The sequence below is a fragment of the Myotis davidii genome, unplaced genomic scaffold, assembly GCF_000327345.1.
Source record: "Myotis davidii unplaced genomic scaffold, ASM32734v1 scaffold53, whole genome shotgun sequence".
In the NCBI taxonomy this organism is placed as follows: domain Eukaryota; kingdom Metazoa; phylum Chordata; class Mammalia; order Chiroptera; family Vespertilionidae; genus Myotis; species Myotis davidii.
The window spans coordinates 2019065-2025995 of record NW_006286140.1 but is presented as its reverse complement, the minus strand read 5'-3'; positions in this window follow the sequence as shown (position 1 = coordinate 2025995).

The following is a 6931-nucleotide window of genomic DNA, read 5'->3' as shown; positions in this document are numbered from 1 at the left end:
CCCTCACTTCTGAGGCAAGACCCTTATGAGGATTCCATGAAGGTCCATGAAATATGAGGTTTTCCCAGTAAGGCTGGAGGGAAACAGCTGCTATTCGTAGCCTCGTGGAAATGCCGGTCACTGTTTCCTCTATTTTTTCAGGTGGTCCCTTTCCTGTTCCCTCACGTTGTGTGTTGATTAGTTTTTAAGGGGAATCTGCTACAGATTTCTGGAGCTCTATTTCTGAATAGGTCTCTCCCTCTCTATATCACTGTCCAAAGAATTCTGGATGACTTGGATTCCCAGACTCTCAGCTCCATCTCTTCAATTTAGGGAGACTGTCAAGCTCCCTTTGTGTACCTCTCCCCATACCATATTCTGAAAACTTTCACATGGCAGTAAGCTGGGGTTTTGCAAGGCTCATCTGATTTTTTTTCTTGTTTCTCAGAGATCACTGTATTTCATCGCCTGAGTTGTAGTGTTTAGGAAACTTTAGTTTCGTATATTTTGTCTGATATGTGTGTTGTTGTTTCAGGTAGGAGGGTATATTTTATTGCTGCTACTCCATCTTGAATATGAGTGAAATTTCTTCTACTTGTTTTTTAGTTATAAATACTATTTCTTTTTTTAAAAAATAAAAATAATTTTCATTTTTACTATGAGCACATAATGCTTTTAAAAATTTGGTGATGTAACAAAATGAACAAGAGCAAATAATTTAAGTGAAAAAAAATCTAAGATATAAAATTCTTTCCTATAGTTACAAATACTATGTCAAAGGTTACTCTAGTCTAGAAACTTTAGATGCCTAAAATTAGTAAAAATATTTATCATCTCAATGAAAAATAAGAAAGTTAAGATATTTTAACTCCCATTACTACCTTCTGATTTATATGCTATGTTATTGTAAGTACAGTTGATGCTTTAAAAACATGGGTTTGAATTGTGTGGGTTCACTTAGCCACAGTTTTTTTTGTTTGTTTGTTTGTTTGTTTGTTTTCAATAAACACTGTAAGTGTATTTTCTCTTCCTTAGGGTTTTCTTAATAACATTTTCTTTTGTTTAGCTTACTTCATTATAAAAATACAGTACATCATACATATAACACACAAAATATGTTAATGGATTATTTATATTATTGGTAAGGTCACCAGTAGGCTATTAGTAGTTAAGTTTTTGTTGAGTCAAAGTTATGGTTGAATTTTCAACAGTTCAGGGAGTCCCTAAAACCTATATTGTTCAAAGGTCAACTTGCTTTAATTCAATTCAATCTTGTTTTTTTTACCCCTACAAAGGAGTTGTTATTAGTTCTTTATACAATCAACTAGAGGTCCGGTGCACAAAAATTTGTGCACTCAGTGGGGTTCCTCAGCGAGGCCTGTGCCCTTTTGCAGTCTGAGACCCCTCAGGGGATGACCACCTGATGGCTTAGGCCCTCTCTCCAGGGGGATTGGGCCTAAGATGGCAATCAGACATCCCTCTGCCAAACCAGCAGCCCTTAGGGGATGTCCACTTGCCAGCGGGGAGCAGACCTAAGCTGAAGTCAGACATCCTTAGTGCTGCTGAGGAGGCAGGAGAGTCTCCCACCACCACTGCTGTACTAGTAGTTGTCAGCCTGGCTTGTGGCTGAGCAAAGCTCCTTCATGTGGGAGCGCACTGACCACCAGGGGACAGCTCCTGCATTGAGCATTTGCTCCCTGGTGGTCAGTGTGTTGCATAGTGACCAGTCATTCCCAGTCTTTCTGCTGTTAGGGTCAGTTTGCATATTACCCTTTTACTATATAGGATAGAGGCCTGGTGCATGGGTGGGGGCCAGCTGGTTTGCCCTGAAGGGTGTCCCTTACCAGAGTGGGGGTCCCACTTGGGTGCCTGGCCAGCCTGGGTGAAGGGCTGATGGCTGTTTGCAGCTGGTCACACCCCCTTCAGTGGGTCAGACCTCAGTAGGGGTCTCCACTGGGGTGCCTAGCCAGCCTGGGTGAGGGGCTGAAGGCTGTTTTCAGGCTGGCCAGTGACTGAAGCTCCCAGCCTCTCCTTTTTTCTTTTTTTTTAATTCTGGGGTTTGTTTAGCTTCTATAATTGAAACTTTATTGCTTTTGGAGCTTAGAGCCGTGCCACGGCTGGCGGAGAACCTTGGCTTCCTCCATCACTGGAGCAAGCAAGCCTCCAGCTCGCTTCAGCTGCATGGCTGCCGGCCACCATCTTGGTTGGTGGTTAATTTGCATATCTTGCTGATTAGCCAATGGAAAGCATAGTGAACGCACAGTCAATTACCCTTTTTGTCTTTTATTAGATAAGATGTTTGCTTATATTTACCCAAATGTTTAACAGTCCTTTCTTCACCATTTCTTGTTGGCATATTTTTTTTCCCTCTTCTTAAAGTGGTCTTTAGAAGGAACATTTGTGAGGAATAGTTTTTGGTATAAAACTCTCCAAATATATTTACCGTAACCCTTAAAAGATAGTTTAACTGGATATTTAATTCCAGGTTGAAGTTATTTGCCTTCTGGCTGTCAATGCTGACATTTTAGTGATTTCTGATTTTTTTTCTTATGTTTGATCTCTTTCCCCTTCCCCCACCACTACATCATGTTGACATATCAATTTCATTGTAAGCATCCTGCTTGGGTTATCTAAATCTGGGTTTCCAGGATTTTACACTCTTGAAAAATAAGTATTACTAAGGAAATTATTTTTCCCAAGTTTAAGTTTTATGTGAATTAGGAGGATGGGTTGTACTGGGGAGATGGGGGTGGGGTAGGGTTCTCTGAGCAGACATCCATTTTGATTGGGTACCATCTTTTCTCTCCTAATTATGTTTCTGTCTGCCATTACAATTCAGGATCTGGCAGTTCTCAAGGAAAGCATTAATTCCAGAGTTCATTTACTAATATTGATTCATGTTTTAATATATTTTTTCTCTTCTTAAATTTTTTCTTTGCTTTCCTGCCAGTTAAATAAGACATTTGAAGAGATGTTTATACATAATAGTTTTGGATCAATTTATGTGTTTTTTTTTTGTCAGAACAAAGTTTCTGAAATCTCATCTGCCTGATTATCAGAAAAGGTAGTATGAGAAAGATTTGTGTGTTCCCTTTGTGTACAGGTTTGTTTATCCTACTAGACTATCAGTTTGACACTTATTTTAGTTATTTTTGACCCTCAGACTCAGCATATTTATTAACTGTTACAAAATACACATCCATGAGTACTTGAGTTTTCAAATACATGAGGCAAGGGAACCAAGGTTGGTGGGGCATTTGAAAAAGAGTGAGTAGTCAACATTTTAAAACTCAGAGATGTAATGCACAATCAGGAACAACGAGAAGTCATTGGGCATAGAAATGAGAAGGTAATTTTGAAAGAATAGTTTGTAATACAGTATAGGACACTTTGAATTTATATTAGTTCACACAAACACTCCATCCATGCTTTTGTTCCGGTCCTCCAGTCCAGTTTAAGAACCCATTGTGGCCCTTGAGTCAAAAGGTTTGCCTACCCCTGGTATAGGGGAAAGGTGTTAGAGAAATGCGTAGAGGAGTGATAGTTAAATGGTACAGTGGCTTCTCCAACTAGTGTAAAGATGATGGAAAAAAAGATAGGAAGGGTGAATTTTATGAGGAGGGTGGATTGAGAAAATACCATTTTTATATAAAAGACCTTTAATCGGAGCTTAGAGTGGGAAGATCTAATGAGGATTGAAAAATTAGAGTAAGAGTGAATAATGAATACAAGTTCAGGGAAAAGGTAAAAAAAAATACAGAATCTAAAGTATAGTTAGAATGGTTAGCTTTCATGCAGAATAGAGAGAGAGTGGACATATAATTCAGTTAAGAGGAAGAGGCCAAAAAAATAAAAAGAGAGACAAGAAAGGTGAAGGAGATTCAATCTAATGGAAACTATGTTATCATTTAATTGTAATGTATTTCCCACTGATTCCATCAAAAGAATGAGAAGCAGCTGGAATGTTGTTAAAAGGAAAAGAAATTGCATCCCAAATAACTTAATTAAAACAGCTTCAAGAAAGTTTAAAGCAAAAGCTAGGTAACGTTGAATTTATTATGGATAACAAAGAGAAAAGATTTGGAGAATAAGCTCATATGATTCAAAAGGAAATGTCAGGTATCTTCTCATTTATTTTCATTTAACAATCTTATTTGTGATGTGCAGAACATCAATATTGTATTATATAATAGTTATCACACCTACCAGATTACCATAGGTATGTTTGGAGCTTAGACAACAAGGTGAAAGTTGTCTCTTCTGAGGCTAGAGTGGAAGCATCCCTATCCCCCCAATTATATAAAGGCACAATTCAAGACTGAGTCTAGACTGATTTCCCCTCTCTTTTCAGCTGGGGACTCAATGTTGAGTTTTAGTCTACACAGAAACTTCAATGCATGTTACCACATCTGCTATAAAGGTGCTGGATTGTGTCATGCAAAATGTAAGAGGAATTTCCATATGGAGTAGACCCAAAGAACATTTTTATAATTAGAAGTTGCTATAGACTACACTAGTACTCTAGGTATAATTATGTTAGAGAAAATATTTTCCCAACACTTGAAACATTTTGTAATATTCAAGTTAAATAACGTCCAAGGCAGGTAGGCATTCTTTGAATCATTGACAAGGAAGTATATATTTTATGGAGGCCCTGTTATACCCTTAGATTCTCACAATTGATGCTTTAGATAGAAAGGAAATCCACAGCCCTGTATATCCACTTACTGAGTCACTGAAAGGCAATGGCCCAACCTAAATATTATAATAAAAGATGAAACTAAGAAGGACCAAATAAGAAGCAGAGATCAAATGGAAAATGCTCTTTCCAAAATGAAACACTTAGTCCAGGAAGCCTTGGGCGTCAAAACTTGAACCTGAGAAGAGCTTGGCTCTGAAATCTTGGCCTCCAGCATGGTTGTGACTGTGGCTCTCTGTGTGGCTCCATGGGACATATATTCCTCAGGTGTGGAGAAAGAAAAAAATTCCAGCCCAGGTCTGTCTAAATACAACATCTTATTCTGCAGGTCTCCTCAGTTTGCTGCTATCTAACTTCCTCTTTCCAACCCCAAGTCCAAAGATCATACTGTTCTCTGTGGACCCACAGGTGCTCTCTCTGCAGCGTCCCATATGAGATGCAGGTTCCTTTATCCCTCCATCAATCATAATGCAAGTCTCATTCCCAGTTCGCTTAAAGTATTATCAACTAGTAACTAGTGACTCCTGTTAGTAAATGCCAGTGTGACTAACGTAATTTCTGCATTAAGTGCTATCATAGGAATCTTTCAGGGGGAAAAATGCTTTTGAGGAAAGGAATGGCTGAAATGAAGGTAATGTCAGGAGCTGGGATTAACTATGTTGTGGGAAAGAAAACATTAGTTGAAATTAGTCCTGTATCCATTCTCAACCCAGATTTAGGTGAAAAGAACGAATTTCCAGTGTTTAAGGATGCCAGGCATGTACTTTGTGCCATTGTATTGCTTTCATGCACATTATCTCTTATAACCCATCCAATAAAACATGGAGAAAAAAGCCAGCAACTTTCCCACAGAGGACTGAAACCCATGTGTACATGAAACTTGTCAAATCAGGTTACTTCCCCATTCATGACACTCCAATGATTTTTCTAATCACACTTACAGTAAAATCCAAAGTCTCCATCATGGTCTACAAGGTCTCAGCTTTCTGACCTCTGTCTGTATTTTTATCTTTATCTCCTGTAGTTACCCCACCAGTCTATCTGTAGTCCCATGGCCTCCTTGCTACTCTTCTAACATAGGAAGTTTGCTCAGACACAAGGTCTTTGCATATCCTGGTCCCACTGTCTAGAATGCTTTCCCTCAGATATCTGGATAGTCTACTCCAGTATTCACTCCAATGTTTTCTCCTATACTACTCCTTCCATGCTACTCTATAGAAAAGAACACATAACATCCTAATCATTGTGCATTCCTTTATTTTACTTTATTTTCCCTTTAATCTTTTCTCATTATATGTTGTCAATATTACAATATATCCTGTCATATCATATTTTTATTGTCACTAAAATGTAAGTAAACTCTGTGGGTGCAAGCATTTCATAATTATATCAGTGCTATTACAATATTTGGCAGTTAGGAGGTACTCAATGTCAAACATATGAATAAATTGAATGATTAGTTTTCTCTCCATAATCTTAAGCACCATTTGGATGCAACAGTAATGTTTATATTTTATCGTTGTTGCTGAAGTTTACTGGGTGCTCACTGAATTTGAAGTATTGGTTACATGTCTTACAAACTTTATTGCATTTAATTTTGACAAATTCACATAAAAGCACATGAGCAAGAATTTTTATTATTACTCCAATTTTACAGATGATGATATGTTATGTTCAGAAAAATTAAACAATGTCATATCACAAAACTAATAAGTAGAGCAGTTGGAATATGAAGTCAGGTATGGCTGACTATTGAATCCATGCTCAAGATCACCACCAACTTGGAACAGCCACTGCAGAAAACAGTTTGGCAACTCCTAAAAAAATTAGGAATAGAATTACCATATGATCCAGCAATCCCTCTCCTGAGTATATATATATCTTACATAATATTCTAGGTAATATGCAAATTAAACCTCATACCCTCACAAGATGGTTGCTTATAACCAGGCCAGCAGGGGGGTTAGTGAGGAATAACAAAACGACTGAACAAGCAGGCTGTGTGGGGCGACCAGGCTGGCAGGGGGATTAGTGAGGACCAGGCTGGCAAGGGAGGGCAGTTAGGGGAAATCAGGTCAGTATGGGGGGCAGTTTGGGGCGATCAGGCCAGCACGCAGAGGCAGTGATGGGTGATCAGGCCAGCAGGGGCCATACTGAACAGCAGGCTGTGTGGGTCAACCAGGCCTGTGGGAGGGCCATTAGGGGCAACCAGGTTGGCAGGGGGGGCAGTAAGAGGTAACCAGGCTGGAAGGG